We start from the raw sequence: 25,889 nt of genomic DNA on the forward strand, positions 1-25,889 counted from the left end.
ACTCCATTTTGAATACAGCCACAAGCTGGCTCAGCAGGATCTGAAATTGTCTGCTCCAGTAGTCCTGCTATGCTCTAAATTCACATTTAGGGGGCCCCAGCTTTGGACACATGGAGCTGTGGAGGGACAGCTCATGGGCTACATCCCACATGGCTCTAGAGTGAAAGGAACCTCCCCAGTATAAGCCATGGTATTAATTTATCCTTTCCTGGCTTTTAACTTCCTTGTTTGGGTGAATGCCTCTTGATCTCCATAGCTGCAGGTCCACTGCCCCTGTGCCTTTTCTGTCCCTCACCTTGAGACAGGGAGCTTGGTCCAAGGGTGATTACCTTGCAGAGCATTTGCAAAACACTGCCTGGCACAGCAGGACCATCTCTGCTGGATGTTACAGCAGGTGGGCAAGATTTGGTCCATATGCACTCCCAGGTCCTTCCTGCAGTGTCTGCTCAATCCTTGCTGAGGTGGAGTCATTGGGTACTTGCTTGAGTGACTGAGAGCAAAAGGAGAGTTCTGACTTCAGGGTTTGTTGCTGCAGAAGTGACTGATCTCTCTGTAGTGTTGCAACATTGGATACTCCTAGATAGCTGAACTTTTGGCTCTTGTGGCTCTTAACTTGTGAACAGCAGCATGTGACTTTTATATTGAAAGAGGATTTAGCCCAGTCATAGTTAACTTTGGCCATCTCTTGCATGTTCAGAACTTGGACAGTTTACAGCAGTCTACAGAAAGGGGGGCATATGCACCTAAGCCATCTGTCCTTTTACTGCTGACTACATTCCATCATGTTTCTAATGGGGAAGCATTTTGTCTTGGAATGAGACATCAAGTACTGTCATGTTACTCTCACTTGCACCTTGGTCTTTGGCAAAAGTGAGGTGGTATTTTCTGGTATCTGTAATGGCCTTGGAACGTAGTGATGGCTAGAGGGATGACGAACCCAGACCTCCTCAACATGCACCTGGAAGCCTCTGCCCTGGGTTGCTGCCCGGCTCTCTGAACCATCTTCACTGGAGCAGAATGGTAATGGCAGAGGTTATGGGGATAATGTGGTTCCAAACACAGGAAGTGTTCACTCCTGAATTCAACTTACTACAAATAAATGGAGCAGTTGCAAATGAAAGATCTGGGAGAGGTTTCCCCTCCTCTCTTCCTTGTCTCCCCTGTGGGGTTGTGCTGGCTCTGGCTCTGGCTCTGGCTCTGGCTCCTGCTCCCAAAGGGTTAAGGTGACTCATGCCCCTCTCACCAGATCTGCGGGCAGGAATGCTTCATCCCAGCCACTAATTGGTGGTGTTTGCTCTGCACTTTCTCGCTCTGGTTTTCATGAATGCATTTAACCAGGAGCTTAGTGTGCAGAGGCTCCCAGCTGACAGCACTGGGCTGGCTTTACCAGGTTGTCCTTACCCTGTGTAAATTCAGCCAGGCTTAGAGGTGGCAGGAGAGGACAAACGTGCCTAGCATCACAGCTTCTGGCCCCTTGGTTCCACTTCTCAGAGTGCTCTTACCTACAGGAATCTTTGGGCTCCAGGCCCACATCTGCTCTAGTCTGCAGGTGTCTTTCTGTACCTAGACAGCCATTGGCATTGGAAGCCAGTTCAGAGCCTTGGGACAAGGCTGCAGAGGTGGGAAGAGGTGCTGATAGGTCCTGTAGGGCCTGGTCTTACATGAAAGCAGGGGTATGAATTGATAGAGCTTGGGAGATCTATCATCTGGCTGCAATCATCGGGGAATTCTTCCCCAGAGAACAGGCTCTGGTAGGCCCTTGTGCCACAGAGTGGGGATGAAGCTACTGGTTCTGTTATGTGGAGATGACCTACTCATTCCTTCTTATGCCACTTGGAAGCTTGTGCAGGACTTCCCCAACATGTTCTCTTTCATTGAAGTTGTTTCAAGTAATATTCTGGTCTTCTCAAGGCTCTTCTAATGGGCTTCACATGAAGAAGTCCAAGATGGTTTTAATTTTTGCCATGCAAGTGGCAGAGAAATTGCCATGTTTTTATGGAGTCAGTCTTGAGAGTGGGCATGTCCAAGCTCCTCAGTTCCTACATCACAGAACCTGTAGGCAGCAGCAGAAACTGAAACAGTCCCCAGGGGAGATGGTAGTTTATCTGTGTTGCTGCTGGAAAATGCATTCAAATTTCTGCCCAAACAGGAGATTGTGACATGCAGGAAATTCATCTGAGCCCGTCAGGGCTGCCACTGCTCTGATATGTCTTTACTTTTCTCTCCTTATCTCTGGTGATCTACCCTATGAACAACAAAACAAATCCAGATGGGAAAATTTATAAACCAGAAAATCTGGATTCCCCATTCCTGGAAAAGCATGATCCCTTGTTCTCAGCCGCCTCCATGTGTCATGGGGTCTGCCATGAAGAGATGCCAGAACTGTTGAAAGAGGCCAGGCCTGTATCTGCATTAAGGAAACGGAGCAGCAATGTAACGCCCTGCATGAGCGTGGGTTTCCGAAGGAGATGTGCTGCTCTGGAGAAGCAGGATTTGCCCTCGTGAGAATTGTTCAACAAAGGCACTTGTGGTCTTTCTATCCACTTCAGGACCTTGCTCTACATCACTGCTGAACTGCTTATTCCTATTGTGGGAAATTTTTTGCCTCTTTCCTCTCCCTGACTATTGATAGTCTGGACCTAAATACATGTGTCATTAAAAACAAAAAGAGCCAGGCCAGGCCTCCACTGCACAACGTGCTGCCTGGAGAAAGGGAGCAAACAAGTGTAGGATAACAGTGCAACTGAGAGAGACCAAAGTGCATCATAAAATAAACAGCCAGTGATCCCACTCCCCCAGATGCACCATGCAGTTCCAAGGGTCTACAGTGTACTTTAAACATGCTCTGAGCAAGTACTCGCTCGGGGCACTGTTTAATTTGCAGCCAGAAATGGGTTCATGATTTTCTGCATCACAGGCGTGTCTGGAAGCCCTGTGCCCCTTCGGTTGTGGTCAGGGCTGCAGGAGCAGTGGGAGCTCCCTGCCTCCAGAGCTTACAGTGGAGGGGAAAGAGGCCACTTACAGGATTGGCCTGCTGTGGGTCTGACTTGGGTCATGAAATCAAAAAAGTCAGCCTGGATGAAGAACTAAAGAAGGCATCTGAGCCTTCCCTCATCATAAGCAAAGGCTGTAACTTTTTACAGTGACCTTCACAACCTTTACTGTTTCCAGGGAAGAGTCCAATACCTGTGGCATGACAGTCTTTTCTCCTGAGATTTCTTAGGTGAGGATATTTGTACCAGGATTTTATTTAATTTCTTTACACCTCTTTGTGCTATGAGAACCTTCTGTTGCCCCTGGTGCTTTGAGGATGGCAGAGCTTGCAGTGGTGCTGCAGGCATTTTTGTTGCATTTAGTGAAGCAGTGGCTTGGCTTATTGTACCCCAGTAGCAGCCAGCACTTTAGTGTCTTAGCGTGACTCAGCCCCTGGAATTAATGCTTACCCAACAATACCTTTTGTCCTTTGCCCAAATCTTCTGGCCAAGAAAAAGGGAAAAAGGAAGAGGGAGAAAAGAAAGGAAAGATAAAATTCTGCATTAAGTTGTCCTTTCATCACAGGTGGTGCCAGTTGGTTTTTGCTTTATTTGTACAGGGTGGGGAAAAGAGAAAAAGAAAACAAAGTGGAACTCGGACAAGGCCCAGGAAATGTTTGAACCTGACAACAAACTTCCTTTGTTCAGGGGAGCAGGAGAAAGAGAACAGAAGAAAGGGATGGAAGACCAGCTGAAACCAACCTCAGCTCTGTGCTCTTGGGCAGGTTTCTTCTGCCTACCCTTTATTGTTTGGGGTCTTTTGTATTGCTCGGTGTCTTGTGATAATTTTATTTGGACAAGGGCTTTTGTGTGCTGCCTTCTAGAAGGTGGACAGATGAAAGGTTTCTTGGGGACGCATTTGTTATTTGGATGGAGAGGATTTGTCATTTGTTCTGTCATGTATCTATCATTTATTCATGCTTTGCATGATACTTCTCCTCCAGCCATGAAGATCAAGATGGCTAGAGGGGAAGCATGAAGGACCATGCCTCTTGGGAGGAGAGACGGATGAGCAATTTAGGAGCTAGGCAGACAAATCATTATTAAAATGCAGAAACCAGAGGGTTTTGTTGATGAGAAAACAAAGAGAACCATGAAGGCAGCTGTCGGGGATACTACCTAGAGGACTCCTGAGTACCACCAAGTGTTGCAACACAGGTCTCCCTTTTTTCCGGTTGGCGCAAAACCTCCTGGTGAATCACCTGCAATTTTATTTTTCATAAAGAAGAATCGGGAATTGTGAGATAGCTGCCCAAGGGGCATTGGAACTTAGAGTAATCTGCTGCTGTGTGGGACAAAATGGATTCCAGTGAGGTTGGGTTTCAGCAGGGCCATTACAACCAGTTAATTGGTGCTTACTGTAGGTATGATCAGGGCCATGCAGCACTCCTGGAACTTGGTTGGAGCACGTAGAAGTGTTTGCCATCCAAACAGGTGGTGTCAGCTCTCTCTGTCAGGCACCTCCATGGCAGTCCACATGTTGTGTGTTCCACAGCTGGCTTGGGTTGGGGTGACACTCAAGGGGTCTGTTTCTCTCAGGAGATGTTCCTCCCTAGGAGGCTGCCTGGTACCTTCGCAAATTGGCCTGTTCTTCTTAGCTGTTGAATCTGTGCAGTGTTGTAGCGGTCTGGTAATGCTGGAATGGCTGCGTAGTGAGGAGAGTGGAATGAAAGGCTGTTCAGTCTTTTCTTGGCCAGCTTAGAAATACATTACACAGTGCTTAATTAATCTCTGTTATCTTGTTTGGGTATCACAAAATGTTGTGTCAAAATGAGTGAGTAAAGTTGTGGATATCACCTGTATTGCAGATGATGGCCATGCTCTCCAAAGAAAGGTTAAATATTTTGACTTGGCTTGCAGCAGGGAGGTATCCAACTTTCAGTATACAAAAAGGAATAAAGAAGAGCCAAGAAGCAAAGTTTCTCTGTGGAGCTGGACTGATGCGGGACTTTCCGGCAGTGTCCTGTGGAAGTCTTTCCAGTCTTTTAATAATGGCCAAATCACTGGCATGCCTACTACATTAAAGTATCCAAAGATGCTGCCAATTAAAAACTTGCCCTGATGCTGAAGAAGTGGATTCCCTGGACTGTATTAGCAGGAGTATGGACCTTTCCTTCCAGTGCAGGTTCTCTCTGAGTTTCATCAGACAGCCCTGGAGCTGCTCTTTTCCTGACTTTACCTCTAAGGCTGGGCTGCAGGACACAATCCCAGTTAAATAACTCTAGAGCAGGGTCTGAATTCAGTGAGCCCTTGGCGAAAGCTGGAATACTTCCACTAAAAAATGTGCTATTCTAGATTTACACCAAGAGCATCCGCATTCCAACTTTGGTCCTCGGTCTTTGCCTTATTTTTGTATCTGTACAATGGAGATAATAAAACTTGCCTGCAACATGGCTTGTAGCTGCGAATTAAGGAACAGTTTCCAGAGCCAGATTGAAGGCAGCTGTAAAACACGGGCTGTATTTTTGCTGCTAGTGTATTTGTCTGGAGTTTAGAAATTAGGGTCTGAGTGAGAGTAAGAGAGGCAAGTGCACACACTTGCTGTGTTTTCCCTCCGGAGACATTCCAGGGAAATGTGCCCAGGGGTCTCGAGGGAAGAGGCTGGCTCTGGGGTGCAGGCAGCAGGAGCAGTAGTGGCGAGTGAGCAGCTTTTTTGCTGTCCATTCCAAGCACACGAGTGACTGTGCAGAATGATTTCAAAGCCACCACTATGGAGATTAAGGGGATGAGAATGTAAATCTCAAGTAAAAAGGTAATTGAATGTAATAGCAAACACTGCTCGGTCTATGTTAATTTTAGCTCTTCCCCTGGATACAAGGCGCTGTATTAGTGTTTTATTACCATTTTGTTTGCACTAATAAAATAGTAAAATTTATTTCAAGGAAGTTGAAGGATGGTTTTACAATGCAAATTTGAAGAAATTGGACTTTTCATTTACGCCACTGCTATTTTAAACCCTGAAGGGTGTAAATTAGCCTTCTGTGCCTGGGTGAAATCCACTGCTTCCACAAGCAGGGGGAGGATTTGATGTGGGGAAGAACAAAACCAAATCATCTGAATATTTCAGACAGAGATATCTGATGAGCAGAGAGAAAAAAAATCTGACTGTCTGTGCCCACTGAGTGGAGGGGCTGGAGTAGACTGGGAAGAGCTGATGAGAAGCAGGTTTATGCCAGTGAGTGGCTTCAGCTGCCATGAGCATCAGGAAGGGGCAGAACAGGGCATGGAGGTGCCAGTGGATATGGTGTGTCCTGCCCTGTGCTTGTTGTGCGGTTCTTGCTGGTGAAGGAGGTGCAGCAGCTGGGGATCAGCTGACTACCAGATACTGACAATGACAGACAGTTCCTAGAAGTGTGAAAGCCTAGGGCAGATTTTGATTCTTGGCCCAGGGGACCCACACTTCCCATGCTGCCTGTGCATCTCTCTTGCTTTGCTGTCTTCATCTTCCTGCCATAGCTCAGCCCATTCGGCTGCCAGGCATGGCCTGGCTCTGATTCACTGCTGAGTCACGGTGCTGCCAGGGAAGGTGCCTCCAGCCCAAGAGGCTGGTTCAGTGGCCTCCTCCTTCACCCAAGACGCCTCTGTGACATGAAATAGAAAGGGATGGGCAGATTATCTGGTCCCTTTCACCTTTGTAAAGTTGTTTGTAACAGTGCTGTTCTCATCACATATGTCAGTGCTTGGCCTTGACATAAATGATACTGTAAAGGCTGAGCCACACAGAATCAGGTCCAAAGAGCCTTGTTTGGTTCCAAAGGTCCTGTGCTGAGGTGGCCACATACCTCTTGATAGTCTTGGTAGTCTTGGTAGTCTTGGGGTGTCTCAGAGTTTCTTGCACTTTCCTGAGTTTCTGCAACAGGTCTGAACATCTCATGGGGTAACTTTGAGGCCTTCATTCTCATTGTGCAAAGGAAGGTGTGGAACAGGAGTTGTAACATCCCTTTTTTCTAAATCCCAGAGGTCCTATTCCCCTACTGGGGAAGGCTTTGAGTTACTATTTTCTGATCATGTTCACCTTGCATATACCTCAGTCTTCACACAATACTAGTCTGAAAGGAGCCATGCTGAGTTTGTCCTGTATAGGAGAATTAAGATACTTTTTCTTAATCTTGAGTGAAATTGTACATTTGTTCATTGTCCTGAGATGCTTGTTTGAAGCAAGTCTATCTATTTTATTATGTACAACCCACATGAGGTTTTTTACAGTGACAGAGGTACTGATTTGGGTATGAAGTCCTCAGAGAACCCTTTCTGCTGTTCAGCAGACTGATGGACACCTCAAACATTGCTTATTCCTAGGCAGTTTCTCTCCAGCACTATTAGGGATTTTGCTGCCAGCCCAGTCACAGTGCTGTGGGCTGCTACATCTGTGGGATGTTATTGCTCAGGTACTCGTTTGGTGTCTGGCTGCCTGGTCTAGCTGTTGCCTTGCCTTCTTGGCCAAGTGGTACAGAGTGAACTGGAGAAGAAAACCCAGCTCCGGTGATCTGATTTTACAGAGAGGTGGATCTCCCAGCCCTCCTTTGGACTATGAATATTATCTATTCATTTTATCCTCAGGAGGGCTTTCAGGACAGAAGCCACTGTTTACCCCATGTGAAGGTAGAGCTTTGACTTGTTACTATTTATGGTCTGGATAGCAGCAAATCTACTGGGCAAGTTGAGACTGGGCTCCAGATCATTTGTCCTTACCTCTGTGCCACCTCTTCTAGTGGCTGGGTATTAAAGAAAGCCTTCAAAAGTTTAACCCTCTTGCAGGTTCAACTTACAGCACAGTCACTAGCCATGGGTGGTATCAGGCAGCTCTCTTAAGCTCCCTGCCCTGCTCCTTTGGTGGGTGTAGAAGAGGCTGAGCCAAGACTGAGGGTGTTACCAAAGAAAGCAAAGACTTATTTTTGGCATTGAAATGGTTTCCTATTCCAGACGAGTCTGGGGAGCAGTGTGGTTGTGTACCCAAGGATTTAAGCAGTGCATTAAGCAGAGGGGTTACACTCCGGGTGGATTTCAATCAAAAACTATAATTACATCAAATAGCAAACGGAAATGGAAAAAGGGGATTACTGACTCGACCCTGAATGCTGTTGGCTGCTGAACCTGCTTCATTATTCACACCCCCTCTATTGCCTGAGGTAGGGTGTGTATGTGTGTAGGCAGTAAGGCCCCCCTCCTATTTCCATTTCCTTCATGCATCTGATGAAGTCAGAGTCCCTGTGCTGGTATCAGTGCTTGGAGGAAGATTGGAATTTGCATGACATGGATTTGGGACTTTGCAGGGCAGGTTTGATCTCCCTGGGCAACTCTTCCTGGCTCCAGGCAGGAAGAACTGCTCAGCTAAGGCAGTCATGGGAACCCCCAGGCCTACAAGCTTTCTCTCTTTTTCACTATCAGACCAGTGTTTTGGACTCATAACTGCTCATCCTCAAGGCAACTGGAAAGCTCCAGACTGCAAACAGGAAATTCTTTCTAACCTAGAGAGCTGGTAGTGTTTAAAACTGTATTAGAGGAGTTAGTAGAACTGTTCTGTGCCTGTGGTTAGGCTCTGAAAGAGTCTGTCATGTTTGGTACAACAAAGCCAGGTACTTGCTAGCTGGGGACTTTACCGCACACCCGCACTCACAGTTCAGGCTCTGAGGTTTGCTCTCTGGTTCAAGGTGCTTCCTCCAGTACTTCGAAATACTTTGTGGATTCCAGTTTGTCATTTCTGCGGTCTGGCACCGCTGTTGCTGTCACCTGCCTTCTGGTATTTGTCTGCCTTGTTTCATTTGTCCTGTTCTCCCAGTTCCTCCTTGTGTCTCCCTTCCTTCCTGTCATTGACAGGTTGTGTCTTTACATGTCTGTTGCACACCTGAGGTTGGGAGGATGTGTATTGAGTAGACTGAGATGGCTGGAACTGTTTACCCGACAGGGAGGATAAGGAATTCAATCCCCCATTGCCTTCCCAAGCCTGCTTTCTCAGATGGCTTTCTCGAGTGATTTTCCAGATGCCTAATCCCAGGTTTCATAGCTCAGCCCAGCTCCTGTTTGATGGTATCTCTTCTTCTCTATTCAGTCTAAATGCGTGCGTTGTTGTGCTGGAGTGGAACCTTCATTTATGCTACAGAAGCGCCTTGCTTGATGCTGTGCTGTTACGGCATCTGCTACACCCTTGCCAAATGTGCTGTCCCTTTTTCATCTGTGGCACGCTCAGAGCTTGTGGAGGATGTAATGTGGTGTGTAGAAGAGAAACCCCATTACATTCATGATTGATTTATGCATGGTTTGAGAAGCACTAAAAAAGTGCAGTAGTCTTTCCCTGCTCTCGATAGTGGCAAATCCATACAGAGTGAGACTTTGCCACTGCTGGCTGCACTTTCATGGCACTGAGCTCACCTTATCGTGGATGCTTGGGGAGGAAAGGTGTTTTGTAAATGTAAGAAAACATTCTTTTGTTATAGAGAGATGTTTGATTTTTTTAATGCAATACAGTGACCTGAAAAAAACCCCAAACCCTATCCAAATGTAGGTTTCACTGAAAATAATTTAAATACAGTAAGGAAACTCAGTTCAAAACTGAAATCCCTTTTGACAGTCAGGGAAAGAGTAATGTTATTGATTAGACCAAATTCTTTATTACACAAACAGGGGGAAAAAAATTCAAGACAAAAATATGACCTAAGACACTTCCCAATACATTTTTTCTTCAGCATTTTGCTGACTTTAAATTTATTTTACACTTTCTCTGCAGTATTTAGAGTCCAGATATAGTGGTCTAGGGGACTAGTTCAAGAAAACCAAACCCTGAAACAAACGGATTATCTCACTGTTCGAAAGAGCTACAGTGGGAAAAATACATGGTGACAGATAAATTTTTATGTGAAACATTCTAAAATTTATCTTGATTTAGGTTTATTTTGTTACACGCTCTAGGAAACAGAAAAATCCCAACAGGAAAAAAGTTGTAAGCGACACAGGAAAGCTGGAGTTGTCCTACTTTGTGCAGGATTGAATTTATTATTCACTGTGCAAAGTCCTGTTTCAGCAGCTGTGAATGAACTGGAGCCAGTGGAACTCCCTAGTTCAGGGCCATAATGGCTTTTATGATCCAACTGTGACCCTTGTGTTGCTTCCTTTTTGCCTTTCCTAACTATATTTTGGAAACGACAGCCCATTTCTGTTCTCTTGTCCTTGTGTAAACCCCAGTTACCTTTCATCAAATGATACGATCTGAGCAGACACTAAATAAAAGGTTTGATTTTAAAGGGATATCATTTGCAGGTGTGGAAATATATGAGCAGAGGGTGAGGTTGAAAGAGAGGAGCAGCATGTCGAAGTTCAGGCACCCGTTGTGGAGAGGTGTTTAACACTTACAGCTCCAACTGAAGCCTTTTCAAGCTGCAGGTGCTGAGACATTTGGAAGACTCGGGTTTGTACATTTTATAAGGGATATGTGCATGAACATTTCAAGTTACCGTAACATTCTCTGTTTCTCCTGCTTGCACAAGCTCTCATGTTACTATACCAATGGTCCTGCTGGTTTTGAGGGGCTGGTTCAGTACAGCAGCTCGGGGCCAGGGAGGGTGTTATACCCACCAAGAGCAGAACTCCTGGCAAGAGGCATCTCACCTCCGGAGAGTGATCTTCATGGGTTACTAGTTTTATCAGCAGTCTGTCCTTTTATACACAGAGAAGCAAGAGAGGAGAGAAATTCCATCCAGCTCTGCTGATTCAGTGGAGTAAAGAGGTGGAATTCATTAGGAAAAAAATTGTTTATGCCACAGCTTTAGCCAGAGGATCTTCCATTTTAATGTCCTGCCTTTTTATAATAGATTGCGTGAAAGACAAAGCAAGCACTAGGGGCTGCTTGGTGTTTTTGTTTTTATTTTTTCATTAAAGTTTAATTGCATGACTTCTTGGATGATGCAACTTCTGGAAATGCCTGTTGCAGATGGTGGCAAAATGATTTTTGATTTGTGCAGGAGAGTTAAACCTCAAAGGTATTCAGACATGCACACAGAGAGAAAACATATATATCTATGGGATAGCTTTTGATTAATGAAAGAAAGGAACTGAAACTGCTGTGAGAGAAGAATCTCCTTTATTTGAAACCTCTTCTGCTACATCACTAGAACAGAGAGTAAGGGTCTTTAAAATTAGTATAACTATAATTTATATCCACCATAAGGACACTTTTTGCCTCCTGATCAGTAATGGAGCTTTAGATATAAATGGATCCTTATCTTGCAAACACTTAAATATTTTCTTTACTCACATGAGGTGTCAGAGGAAAGATTTCTATAAGGAAAATGGCGCATTTGCATAAGTACCCACAGCATCAAACAACAGAGAATTTGTATTGCATAAACAACAACAACCACATTAAAATCATACTGCTTTAATAGTTTAGAAAAATAATATAACAAAAACATTGAAACTGTAATAGATGTTGCTCTCTGTATCGGTATCGATTTCGTAATTTGTGTTGCCTTAATCTTGGGTGGGTGAAGATTAAGAATCTCCACGTAGAGTTATGTGTGTGCAATAAGTGGGAACATCATAAGCAGCTTCCCTTTGCCTGGAGATAATGATTTAGGGCAGAGTGTTTCCTCCATAAAAGCTGGAGTTTAGAAAAACAAAAGAGGATCTTTATTAATAAAAATCTTTAAAGGAAAATATCCATTAAACAATGAACTGGGGGAGAAAGCACTTTAAGCAAGTTTTCCAAACCATGTTATAAACATGAGAGCTAAGTGACCTCCACATGCACATGTGAAACACTTTTTTCCCCACTGTCCAACACATAATTTTACCAAAGGAAATTTGGAGCGTAAGTGCGGAAGAGGAGGAGAAGGTAGAAGATGTGTTTGTATTCTATAATCTAGAGGCTTTTATGTTACAAAACATTTATACATGTTTAATTTGAGATGTGGTAATTAAACCAATAGTCTGCACTGAAACAGCTTTTTTGGTTCCTTCCGTTCAAATTAATTGGCAAAAACCTTACTTTTATATGGATTTTGTAGAAGAGAGATAGCTCTGTATTAAACCATTACAAGTTTGTATGAGGTAACTTCTTACACACATTTTTAGAAATCCATGTCTTTGAAATACTGTTAATCAAGGATGAAAAAGTGAATAGAAGGAAATACACTCTGTAGAGCATTTGTGAATTAAGGTTAACATGCACATAAAATGATGATAAAAAAAAATTACCAATGGTCACCTTCAGCTTTGGTTTCTTTGAAACGGAGCTGAGCTTCATCCAAGTAAAAAGTAGTTCACTCAGACTTGGGGAAAGGAGTTTCACCTAAAACTTTCCCAGCAAATGGTAGGGCTGAACTGCTTTTGCTTAGAAAGAAGTACGGCTTTCTTGCTTCCCATTGGGTTTCTGCTCAAAAGTGAGAACTGGTTTTCCCAGAAGCTGCGCCCAGAGCTTATGGTTGCTTCCTGATCCAGGTAAGTACAGGTTTCTAAAAAGACATGCACTTTTTTCCTCTAGTTGTCATCCCTGAAAAATTCCCTCTGCATTAATTTCTTTGTAGTTGCTCTATTTTTATCTGGAGCTTTTCTCAGGTTTTGTAACTGTACATACTTTGTACATTTGTATTGTCTGTAAGTAGTTTGTTCTGGCCTGTAAATGACTGTCCAGTCCATACAGCAGAATAGGCAGGTCTAGAGCTGGGCACTGTGCTGCTTTGTTTGCAGAGCATCTGATCTAATGGGTCTGTGTATCCGGGTGGTACAGTCGAACTGTCTTGCTATTTCAAGAGGCAGAAAAGTGTTTCTTTTCTTGCTGGTGATTTTTTTAGTGAGTCTCTGAAATGCATAGTAAACAAAGCTGGTCCTGGATTGATCCCCTGCTGAGCAGCTTCCCTGTTGTAGGCTGTCATCTAATAAATTAATCCCCTTCACAAAATATTAGTCATTAAGTGGAAATAGCACTTTCCCCTTAGACTGAAAAGTTTATTTAGCAAAGAAGGGGATAACCTTGTGGTTAGAGCACAGATAGAAATCTTGTAGCTTTGACTAAATTGCTGTTAAAGTTTGGTCAGGCTGCTTTAACTCCTTTTTTTCCCACCTTCACTGTGAAGAATTCCCCTGTGGCATGCCATGCAGTAAAGCTGGAATTTTGCATCTGTATGCAGATGTATTTGACAGCAGCAAATACATCTGCATACATGGGGATTTCGTGTCAGAAATCTGAGGATGTCTCTGAGTTCCCATGCACTTGCTCTTTTTTTTTCAGTGAAATAAGTCAGGCTTTTAAAATTATCAAAAGCAATTAGTTCACTCCAGGGACCAATAGGAGAAAACATGCCATTTAAAAAAATGGATTTAGTTGTGGGCATCTCTGAGGCTTTGTATTAGGCTGGAATATCACTGCTGCAAGTGATGTCTGTAGGCACTGGATTTGTTCTGTGCCCCGGGAGCACCAGGGCTGACTCAGCCCTGGGCTCCTTGTGCCGTTTGTCTGATGGCAGAAAGCTCTGCTACACATCACTTCAGCACAAGCATATGGGTGAAATGGACCTATAATGCATAATTGTAACAAGTAACTGGAATACTGCCTATGCACTTCCAAAATTGGCTGGGTTAATAAAAGGTGCTGATTGCTCCCTGAGGATATGAAGGGACTGGATGATATTAGTAAGGGTCACCAGTTCAAATCTGGGGCAAGTTAGCAGTGACTGCAACAGCTGTGTTACAGCCCTGCGTGCTTTTCCCTAAATTCTCGCAGGTAGGTATCTCTATTACTACTGTGTTGGCAGCTGGATTAAAAAAGGAGGATGGCTCTGTGTGGTGCTGACATGGGGCTTCAGAGACGGCAGTGCTTTCCCAGTTCTGCTTTGGATTTCAGTCCCCTTTCCGGTGTAAGTTTAAAGCATGAAGCTGCTCATCTGTGTTCTCTGGATTGACAGTCCTTCTGTCCCACATCGCTTAAGTCTGTCACCTCATCTGTGTAGTGGAAACAACAAATAATTTGATTATTGTGCTCTGTTTTATAAACAAAGATGGTTGATTTCCAAGTTTCCATGAGAAAGGAAAGGTGTGACTATTTGGCTGTTGCTCTTGCTACTGCTGATTATGGGGATTCAGTCTGTCCATCCAGTACAGAGGGCATTTCTATCTTGGGAGGTGAATTATTATCACTGTATCTGCACAGTGGTGCTACATCATTTTTGTAAATGAAAGGCAACAGTCTTGAGCAGTAACACACTGCAAGATCCCCACCTGCGCCTCTGGGTGAGCAGAGGCTTCCTGGCTTTGCAGCTTATGCCTTCGGGTTGATGCTACACGGGGGTCTAGCAAGGGGTCTATGCTCGTGCGTGTAGGAAATTGGTGGTTTCTGGCTGTGCTGTCTGCAACATCCTGCCCCTTCAAGACACATGGGAAGCTGAACAACATGACATGCTGAGCAGGAGGGCAGCTTCTGGTCAGGCGCTTGTATTTTTGCTGCCTTAGCTGCTGTTATAAATTCCTCACTCTGGCCTTTCACTTCTGATATTTTTCCTTTGGCCAAATCAAAGACGGTTTTGTTACCTCCGGCTCCCTGCGGATGCGGCAGCTTCAGGCAATGAAATATGCTCCAGCCTTTAAAGGGAGGACACGGGACCTGCTGCTGGGAATCTCAGATGGAGAAGAGTTCCGGGAACAGGACCAAGGCTTTTGCCTTTGTTCAGCCCTGGATGCATCCATGTGTGTGTGCGAAAACAGCAAACCTGCTAGTTGTATGCTGGGAGGATAGATCAAGGTGCTCCAAAGTGCTGTAGGATTTATAATGTGGATTGAAAAACACACAGCAGTGTGTGTAGGTGGCACTGAGACATGATTGCCTCTCCTTGCCACTCCCCACTTGGGCAAGCAAGGTCAGCATAGTTCCTAAATTAATACATTCTATAGTAAAATGGATGGGCTTGGCAGCAGTTGTAGTGTTAGTGCCTAAAAGGAAAAAAGAGAAGTAGGTGAGATTGTGTGAAGTTCCCCTGGAACTAGACATGGAGGAGTACAGTCCTAGTGACTGGACATGGATTTTAATGGTAGATGTGAGAATGTGCTTTAGGTGCCTGCAACCTTTTTCCCCCTTGTTTTTCCACTGGTGCTCAACAAAGTTGGGATTTCATGTTCCTGTTTTCAAACCATTCAAATGCTTGAATGTACCTGTAGGACTGAGACCCAGATGACAGTGCACAGGGGGGACAAGAGATGAGTGTTTTGCTTGAGTGATGCTATGGAGTATGTTCCTCTGCTTGCTAATGTTCAGCGTCTGAAATTGAACAGTACTGAGCTCACCATGATCCCTCATTTGTAACTGTGTGGCTGATCATGAGACGGGGACCCAAAGGTGATTCTTTGGTCTTTACTGTCAATGGTGGGAGCCCTGAAGGGCCTGCAGCACAGCAGGCTTTCGACTCAGGCAGTTCCTGGGGAAATCCCTCTTCTTTCCCCATTAGTAACTGCTCTCGTGTTTGGGAGAAGAGGAGCACAAAGCCCAGCTTGATTGAGAAGCAGTGCCAGGGATTATGGAATTGCTGTGATGGGTTGAAGTAATTCTTCATATCCTGCTACATGATCATCATATCCCCAGGGACCTGGTAGAGGGTCATAGGACTTGTTTGAGAGCTGATAATCCGAGGGATGGTCCAGAGGCTCTCTAGGGCTGCTGGGTCAGGCTGCTGAGTCCCTTTGCACTCTCTAGGAAACTCCCTTTCCCCTACATATACATCTTGAACTGTGGATCCAGTGGCAGCTGTTTGAAGTTGGAGGAAAGGGTGGGAGTTTAGCCTGGAGGGTCTGCCCCTGTCAGCAGCCTTGGGTGGGTGGAGGGGGAATCTGGCCAGCCAGCAGGTGAATGCACACAGAAATAATGCTGGAAGCCAAGGCTAGTCCTGCTGATGTGGCCCTTTCTCCTGCAGCGGATCATAAAATATGGCTCAAATTTTCATTACGGCCTCTATTGATTATCTTTTGGGACAGATGAATTATAGGGAACATTAAATTAAAAAAAAAAGGGAAATATTTGAATGAGTTTGGGAGGTCGATTGCCAGAAAGGCTGACGCACCAAGCCTTACTGGCACTTTCCTGCTTTGTGGATCTGCTGGGCCCTTCCCACAGTCCCCCTTGGGGCAGCTTGCCCCAGGAGCTCCCCTTGTTCCTTTTATCTGCCCCTGGGGAGCAGCAGGCTCTGCAGTGGCCATGAGCTATGCCAAGGGACAGCCCAGAGGTGCAGACAGTGGCTGGAAGACCTGGGTGCTCTTCCAGAGTACTGCCCCATGCCTTCTCTGGGAGGTTGCCCTGAGGACCTTCCAGTTAAAAAACAATAGACAAGTGTCTGTCTGGCATCTACCTTGGGATTCTCAAACAGAAGGGGAGAAGGAGGGGCTGGGAAATGGCCAGGGAATGAATGGGGAAAAGCCAGGTCATTGCATTTCGAGACACATTTGGATCTGGTATAAATATATGCGTGGAGGCCAACAGCGAATCATAAAAGTAGTGACGGGCTTTGCAAGGTTTTCCTCCTTCCCTGCACTGAGGGAAAGATCACTGCCCTCATCTCTCGTATGTTGAGGGGTCAGTACTCCTCTCTGCACGGTTCATGGAGCACAGGAACTAAATTCTTGATGTGGTTTCTCGTCAAACCAGCCAAAGAAACTTCTGGCTTCTTACCGGGCTCTGGCCAGCTCTGATTTTGAGGATGATCCTCGAACTTTGTTCCAGTGGACTTTCTGTGCCCATTCAGTTTTTCCAGGTTGTGCCACATGCCACACAATGCTCTGTGCAGGATTTGGCCTGGTGAGACCTTGTCCTCGGCTCACTTCCCTGCCTGTATTCCACAAAGAGTGGTTGAAATCCTGTAACCTGAAATGCCGTCAGCACGCTTTCAGCAGCTGACAGTGGGGAATAATGGATGTTACCCCTTTTAAAAGACCCACAGTTCTGAGCCCTCTTCACTTTCCCAGTGGTAGCAGAAGAGTTCAGGGCAGACACATGGGAGCTGGGTGGCTGTAAAATCCCTTCTCTGTCCTTTGTTCCTAGATTGTTTTCTGTCAGTCAGGCCAGCAGTCAGTGCTTCTGAGGAATTCTCTGTTTTCTTTTCTAAGACTGAGAAGAATGCAGCCAGGGTCCCTCTCCAGCTGTCCAGAGGACAAACATCTCCCTCCCAAATGCTCATCTGTGTCTGGACATGGGGTCCTGCATGGCCCAGTCCTCATACTCCACTGCTGCAGAGAAATCTGGGGAGACACCCGTTGTCCCCTCACCATCCCCTGCCTGCCACCACCACCGGGTGCTCTCCTGCAGGTCAGAACGAGCACCCAAGGCATGATCTCTGCTTTCAGGACATTTGCCTGTGCTGCAGGGGTGCCTGTTTTTCACCTGTGTGCAGATTCCCATTTGTCTGGTCATGCAGCCATTTGGGTGAGTTTTGCCAGTGCACTCTGCATATGCTGCTGGGCAGTACTGCCTCTGCCTGAGCCTCTGCCAGCGTGGAGGAATGCAGGTGCTCCAGGTATGCTTGGAACATCTTGTGCATTCACTGGTGTGTGTGTGTGTGTGACCTGTCAGATAAACCAGCTGTTCTACAGTGGGAACATTCGCCCTTGCTTGTGGGAGACTTCGATGCTGGTGAATGGGACCACTGTTCTGAGTGCTGAATGCACAGTTGCGTGTACGTGTTTCACTTCCTTGCAGATCTCTGCTGATTTCACAAGACATCCACAAAGCTTTGGCTTCACCTGGGCAAATGCAAAAGGTGTTGGTTTCCATGGCTCCACAGCCTCACTTGGGCGACACACCCTTTTTGTGTAAGCTGGCTCCCTGGAGTTGATTGTTTTTTGGCAAACAGCTTCATAAAGTCCTCCGACAATTAAACTGGAAAGAAAAAAATAACCAAACCAAACACAACAAAACCCATGCATTATGGAGTGAGACAGCAAACAGGTTGGAGCAACTCCCCCACCAGCTCTATCCCCACCAGCTCTGTCCCCTCGAGCCCCTGGAGCCAGGCAGGGAAAGCAGCCCCAGCTGCGCTTGCTGGACTTTGTTTGGGAGGTGCTTGGGCTGCCCCAACCCACCAAGCTGCAGTGAGCTAACAAACATGAAGGAAAAGGTCATGTTATTCACTTTTATTTTTTCAAAGCTGCAAACATCCCTCTCTCTGGGAGGGGAGGCTGCATGGATGCCAGCTCAGATTAATTTAAATATTTACCAATCCAGTTTTTTTTTTTTTTAATTGTGTGTTTGTGCTCTGTTTGTGTCCCATAAAATACCTGGTGTTTTGGGCGTACCCCATTTGCAGGGTGCATGAGATCATACTGAAAAAATGCAGTGAAAAACATTTTCATGCCACGACACATCAAATAGGATTTTGAATTAAGATGAAGATTTTTTTCCCTCTCTTTTTATCTCTGAAGTTTGGGTAAAAGGGTTTTCTTTTTCTGTTTCTTTTAAAAATTGTTTCACTTAATTGGGAAGAAAGAATTTAATGGAAATCCTTTAAAAGTTACTTTTGCTTTATCTCACCATGTCAAAGGCAGCTGTTGGTGCCTTTGAGCCCCCATTAGTGTGTGTTTCTGTGCTGTTGGCTGGATGATGGTGTGTTCCAGCAGGTAGGCAGCGACCAGGGGGGAAATCCAGAGTTTGGAAACCAGAGTCAGCTCTGAACTCCTGAGTGTGCAACAGCAGCTCTGCTCCTTTCCCTGCCTGTCGTTCCTGTCTGTCAGACTTGATTTGGAGCGAGTGCTGTCTTTGCCGTTTGTGCGACCCCTGGCAAAGGGGTCTCGTCTTGTTCGGAGTTCTGGTCTGCTGTTATAACACTACCAGGCAAGTTTCCTGCTGAGCTTTTCAGGGGAGTGAGCCTTTGGTGGGTGTCCCACACCCCTGGGCACATGCGTTTGTATGCCCCAAGGGCTGAGCTTGGCTCAGAACCCAGGCTGGGTACTGTCGTGTTGTCTTCTTTGGTATGGGATTTTCTATATGCTTTTGGCCATGGAGACTTAATGTTCCCCTGGGAGGGAAGTTTTCTTTGCAGGTTCAAGCAATGAAAGCACTACTGGCATTCGCCCCACCTCCTTTTAATTACTTTCCATGCTCATTGGGTCATAATCTGATCCCAGCTACTACATCTGGGAAAGTACAGAGCTGTTCCTTGGAAAAATAGAGCATCTCCAAACAGAGTAGTGCCAATGGGATCGGGATCCAGCCACCTTCTCTCTAGTGAGTCTGTCTGAGTTTGGCCCAAAGCATTAGTCTTCTGCAGGGGCTTTTGGTTTTACTGCCCTGTAAAGGACCCCAGCTTGAGCCTCCCTGCTATGAACAACAGGTCTGGAAGCTCTGGGTCAGGAGAGACTTGGGAGGCAAGGGGACAGAGGCGGTGATACCCATGCAAGCTTGCAGACCACTGGGAGTTGGCGCACAAGCCAGGTGTCAGTGCAGGGACACCAGGCATGGCTGCTTTGTTAAAAGCCTCAGAAGTGTCACTGGGGCAGGGTAGGACATATGTATGTGTATGTCTGTGGAAGGGGGGATTGGCACTGGTGGAATGTGAATCCTGTATTCCTGCTCAGCTGTGGGGAAGGGAAAAGAAAAGGGGAAAAATCAGGGTGGATGTGCAGGGAGGGCAACAGTTGGCTTACCTGAGCCATTAGCCAGAATTTGAAATTGGATCTGTTACTTTTGAGGAATGTAGGGCAGTGAAGGAGAGGTGTGTGAATGTGCATACGGCTCTTGCCTCAGTATCCTCGGAAAATGCCAGAGCACAGGATGGCAAGGAGTAGTACGTACCCTACAGCTTCAACTCCACCACTGCACTCTTTGATCACTTATTACTTTGCTATTCCTTCTGCTTCTTGCTGTAATTGTTTCAAAATCTCTGTGCTTTGGGAGGGGTCCAGGACTCCAGGGCCCAATTTCATCTGCTCTGTTTCAAAAAGTGGGTCATGCTGCTTGGTCTGGGAAGAAGATACTAATCTTGCTTAGTATGATATTTATTAGGAGATAGAGAAGGGAATGCAACCACACTGTTGCCTAGAAAATTGCTCTGGGGGGATAGCAAAGGACTTGTGAGGGCAGAGCATGGAAGGTTCCTGCGCATCCAGTGCCTGCTGAAGCCTTGCCGTGTTCCCTGTGCCTGTATTGCCTGTTTCCCTCATGTTGAGACGTGGTGAGGATAGATGGCAGGACAACAGTGGAACTGGGGATGAAGAAGGGATTTGTAGCTGCTCACTCACCAGCTGCCAGGCAGCGATGTGATGGGCTCTTTATGTTTCTTGGAGCAGAGACTGGTGAGAGTAGAGGGAGGGGAAGACTGTATCTGGTTTCTTCATAAACACATGCTGTTTTCACAGTCAACCTAAATTGGTTGGGGTTTGCTGCTGGAAAAGTGACCAGCAACCTCTCCAGATACTTGGCAAGGTATGACACAATGCTCTGAAGGGCAAGAACTCTCCTGCAAAGAGCAAGTAGAAAGCCTTGATGCAAAGCCTGGAGTAATTTACACTGTGCTGTATCTATCTCTTGTTAAGCAACGGAGAGAAGGAAACTCAGTACATGAAGCAGATGTTGATGGGCACAGCGTTGCTGCAGCAGGGTCTCACAGCAGGGACTGACACAGACTGCCTGACTCGGTGGGGGGAGGTAGAAAAGCACAGCTGATCCTGCCAGGCTGGCTGGGCCTGTGCTGCTGCTTGCTGTGAAATCACCCTCAGGATTATCCAAAGGAAGAACTGGCAACTCAAGTAACTTGGAGGGCCGGATCTTCAAGTCGTTTAAATTGGCATGACTTCACTAAAGCCACCAAAACAGCACTGATTTTACATCAGGCAAGCATCTGGTCCAAAAGCTGCTAAAAGAAGACAAAGGGCATGAAACAGAAGTTTGGTAGAGCCCACTTACGAGCCTGGGAACTCCTGGGTTGTCCTGAGTGGAGGGTGGGTCAGCAGGTCATTTCCAAATGTCTTGGAGAGCTTGGAAGGGCTCTGAATTCTTGTGGCCATGGTGAATGCCAAAGCACAGCTCCCTTGGGAGAGTAGTGGACCCACCTCTTTGCCTGCACATTGGAGCATATGTTGTCAGGGATTGGTGAGCTTGTCACCCTGCCAGTGTTTCCTGCTCATGGCGTTTTAGTGGCAGCATGATGAGAGGGGTCAGAGACACTGACACCTGTTGACCTGGCCTGTCGTGGACCTTAGGCACATTCTCATGGGTGCTCTAAACCTGGCCTGTCTTTTCCTGTGCATTCAACACCACTTGTATCCCTTGCAGTGTGTGATGCTGCTGGCAAAGGCAGACCAGCGGCTGTGGCTTCAGCTTCACACCACTGCCACAGTTTTAGTTTTGCCAAGCCTGTGAAATGATGGGAGGAGAGTTCCTAGTTCAGGAAAGGAAAAGAGCCAGTGTCCATGCCCCAAATGATGCTCCACTGGGTAGCGTTAAGCATGCACGTGCAGAAGCTGTTGGTTCCTGGTGTGGTAGGGCAATTGTTTTCCCAGCTCTGTACCTTGTTCTTGGGTGGGGGTGTTACGGGATGTACACAAGAAGGTATGCTGTCACATGTTTTAGAGGTCGTTTGGTGAAACACCAGGCTCTTGGGACCTGTAGGGATGCACAGAATTCCCTCCAGCCCCTGGCATGCGCTTACATCCGGGGTGGATCTGGATAGAGTTTTAGCAACTCCCAGTGAAGCAGCTCAGGGCCGGAAGTGAAGAAGGGATAAAATATCCAGCTGAAACTCCTGTAGGATGTAATTACCTGAGCTGGAAGCTGGCCAGGACAGCAGGTATTGTGCATCATCTCCTGGTGGTATCAGAAGCACCCAGCATTGCAGGAGAGGTGGTCAGGACTGAGGAGTGATGTCCAGGCAAGGACAGGACTGCTCCTGGCAGGCTGCCTCTGTAGGCATTCAGTATAACAGCTTTTGAAGTCACTTGGCGTTTGTTTCCATGGCTATTGTGTGCTGTACCATGGTGCCTATAAAATGCTTTTGGGAAGCTACAGCCCATGGATGGATAGCCTCACCCTGATGCTCATTCAAATGCTCCTACTTTGGCATTTAAAGGAGGAAAAAAGCTTGAACGAACAAACAAACAAAAAGCAAACTGAAAAATCGAGGAAAAAACCCCAAAGCCCCAAAAAACCCAACCAAACAACAAAAACAAGAACAACAAACCCACAAAAAAAATAATAAAAAAATCCCAAAAAACAAACAAACAGAAAAAAGAAAAGTAGCCAAAGGAAATTGACTTCCCAAAAATTACACTAAGCTAACACTGGAGGCCTGGCAAAAATCCATTGCAGCCAGGAAACTCAGAATTAACCAGTGCACTCCCATGGCTGCTAGGAAGGACTGTATTCCAGCAGCACAGGCTGAAGCTTTCAGACTTGGGGGCTTGGGGATGAAACTACTTAATGTGTCTCTGAAGTGGAGCAGAAGGTGTTTTTGTGCACCTCCATACATGCCAAAAAAACCCCAACCCACCATTAGATGCAGGGCCAGCTTTATTCTTCGGGGAGAGGGCTCACAGCTGGCTGCTGCTGCTCAGATGTGACAAGTGACACCAGTACCTGACCAGGGCTCCTTCCCCAGGACTTTTCCCCATGGGCTCTGTGTTGGTGGGGCAGGGATAGGGCAATGCAGCACAGACCTGCAGGCTGCTGCTGAGGACGCTGGGGAATTTACACCCTAGCCCAGGTTGCAAGCGAGGACAAAGTTGACTCTTCATTCTCACTTGCACATGACACAACATCCCATAAATCACTGTGACTGACAGCCTCAGTTCAGCTCAGGTGAGAGGGAAGTGGGGAGGGGGGGGGAGCCAGGTCATGGCAGGGGGCAGCAGCGGGGCTGTGTGAGCAGCTGGCCCTGAGCGGGTCAGAGGAAGAGCCTCCCAGCAGAAATTGTAGCTGGAGTGGCAAGTCAGAGGTGGCCTGAGCTGGCAGAGTGGGATGGAGGGAGACTGGCGAAACACCTGCTGCCTGCTGCTCGCCTTGGGCTGATACTATCAGTGCCGAATGTTTGCGATGGCTTGTTTCACCCATCAGCTTTAGAAAAGCATGGAACAGGCTCTTGTACCTACAGCTGTGGAGGCTGGCGCCAAGAGTGGGACAAAGGGCCAGCCGTGCCTCTGCTGTCCCCAGCTATCCTGGGTTGCTAACCTGCCTTGCCATAAATTTTCACAGCTTTGGGGTACTGCAGACAGCAGATCTCATGTCAGAGCATTGATAGTATCTCATTTCAGAGGCTGGGGGAGGTTGGGATGTGTTAAGGCTGAAAATATTTACAGGTTTTGAAGTTGAAACACAAACAGGAAAAGCCCTTTAAAAAGTGAGTGTAGTGGATATTCAAAACAGGGATTGCCATGGAAACGCCACAATATTTGCTTAAATTGACACAAAGGTTGCTGGTTGCAGGGTTCTGACTTTTTTGGCTCAATTTTCTTTGGCCCGACACCTATCACAAGAGGATCTCAACAATCCTCTTTTGTTTTGCTTCTTTTATTTTTGTCTGATGGCAATTTAAAAAAAAACCCTCCAGTCTATAAATCCCACCTCACAGAAAAGCCTGAAGCTTCTAAGGTTCTGACAAAGGTTGAAGCTAAGACATTTTGCAATTTTGTAAGTAAGGTAAAAGTTCTTTTTATTTTAATCTGTACATTTGTTCATTTCCTCCAATGCAGGAAGTAGAAAGGAATTGTCTTAACTGTCTAGGGAGAGCAGGGAGAAGGGTGAAACCTGTTGCAAAGGTAGCGTATGCATCCAAGGAGCACAGGACTTTTGCTGTCCAGCTCTTGGACCAAAATTTGAGAGATTTAGTTGTAGTTTCTAATTCTGCCTCAGATTTGCCAAGTGAGCTTTGACAAGTCACTTAATTACTGTAGGCCTCACTAAACTGGAAATAATAATTCTCCTTTGTCTCATCTGATTGTATGTGTAACATTTTTGGGCATGAGATTAGATGTGGAGGTGGACAAGGAGTTCTGTGCTGCTGAATTCCCCCCAAAGGAGGGATAGCAGCACAGGCTTCTGTGGGCAGTAATGCTTAGCTGGCTACATGGGGAAGGTCTTTGCTATAAGTGGCACAGTACTATAGGCTGCTTCTGCCACTGATTGACCTGGATTTTTTCTGGGGAAAGTTGGAGTGCAGGGCCCCCCGAAAAGTCACCTGGGTAGTTTGTACCTTGGCTTTTGAGTTGCTAATACCACATGTGGCAGACATGGACATGGGGATGCAGTGTGTTCAGCAGGGTGTGAAATGCCTTGCCTTGCTGGCCTGTTGTGTGTGACCAAGGGCTCAGGTCTGTGGGTGGCTGCGGCATTTGAGGCTGGCGTCACTGCTTGTGCTCATGATTCACCTGAGCTCTGGTACTGCTCAGTAAGGAATATTCATTTCCTTTTGAAACTCTCCTCAGGGAAAAGAGACTTCAACAAGTGAAGGGAGGCCATCTAATTCACACTGTCTTCACCTGAGACCACCTCCAAAACAAAGCACCTGACTTCTTTCCTGGCTTTGTACACTGGAATGGACCTTCAGGCCTGTGACTTCTCAATGCAAGGTACTGGCTTTTGTTCTGTGATCACACTGCTCTGAAGCAGGACTGGAGTGAGTGATTTTGGCTCTCCAGAGCCTTCATTCCAGTTACTGGGAAATCTCAAGCCTATCGAGTTTGAAAGAGCTGCCGGAAGTCAGTGGTTTGAGTGGTAAATGCATGGTGGGATGTTGGTTTGGCTTGGGGCTAGCTTACGAGTAGGACTGGGTTTACCTCTGCCATCACTGCCCATCTCTGCACAGACTTCCAGCTGACACAGGAGAGTCCTGGTTTGAGCAGCTCTTTCTCTTCACCTCCTTCTTCCTAATGAGCTGCTGCGCAGTATTAACAGTTAGCTACGTAGCATGCACGGGAGTCCCCTGGGTAAGTAGTGTGTGGGACAGTTTCTGATTGGCTTGTTTCACAGAAGGAGTTTGAGGATGTCTGTGGTCACGGTGGGTAACTCAGAGTGGTTGTGAGGGGGTGGGATTCTGTATTTCTAAAAGCTGGTTTACTTTCTTCTCTGCTTGGCTGCCATCACAGCTTCTCTGCAAAGAAAGATATGACACAACAGTGGGATAATATATTTCTTCTCAATGGATTGGGGATTTGGGTGTTACCAGGTGACACTGCCATACTACTGCAGGCAGAAGGGGCTGAGGATCCTGGCTGTGTCTGGCCTTTGCATGACATCACATGTGCTCTGTAAGGGAGAGAGTGTTGTCACGGGGTATATCCATACTGTGCTTGACATCATTAAATGCTGATGATGCCTGAATGAAGATCAGCAACTGAAATGCCTGAGGGGATTGTGTATCATGTTCCTCCATTTTTTGCTACTATGCCATAAATGACACCTGGGCAAAGCAGTATGTCCAAAGCTGCTGTGATTCACAGGTGCAGATGAGGCCTGAACTGGAAGGGTCTAGGTGGAGGGACTGTATTGGCTTTTTCAAGAGGGGTGATGAGAAAAGTAACAGGGCTGAGATGTTGGTCTTGGGCTCCAGCTATCCCTGTCCATTCCTGGCAGTGTTTGGCACAGGGGAATCTACTCATGTTCTGAGTGCCCTACCTTAAAGAACATCCATTATCCTCTAAGGCTCAGCAGGGCTTAGTTCTTGCCACGTGTTCAGAGCCTACAGACCTGAGTGCTTTCAGTAAGCCTGCCAGTAAAGAGTGTTCTTCAGGATGGGATAGGAGTGAGCTGTGCCTTCCCACACCTTCCTGGTGCTGAAACACCTCCAGGGTCTGGCATACTTTATTTGGAAAGCCTGGTTTTGAACTATTAATGTAGGGAACTCTGGCTTTTATCCCTGTGTGAGCTGTTCCAGTGCTTGTGTCCCCTTTTAGAGCAATGGCACG

The 25,889-nt window shown here is 46.4% G+C and overlaps 1 protein-coding gene across 3 annotated transcripts in view; it reads left to right on the forward strand.

The window, feature by feature from the left end:
• CASZ1 (castor zinc finger 1) overlaps nt 1-25,889 on the forward strand; it is a 277,300-nt gene that overhangs the window by 92,680 nt on the left and 158,731 nt on the right. For all 3 annotated transcript variants that reach the window (XM_085079866.1, XM_085079867.1, XM_085079868.1), the window contains one exon: nt 24,411-24,554. The gene's annotated coding sequence lies outside the window, so the exon portion shown is untranslated. The remainder of the gene's footprint in view (nt 1-24,410; nt 24,555-25,889) is intronic.

Source organism: Lichenostomus cassidix, chromosome 21 (genome assembly GCF_008360975.1).
Source record: "Lichenostomus cassidix isolate B80296 chromosome 21, HeHo_3.0, whole genome shotgun sequence".
Taxonomy (NCBI): Eukaryota; Metazoa; Chordata; class Aves; order Passeriformes; family Meliphagidae; genus Lichenostomus; species Lichenostomus cassidix.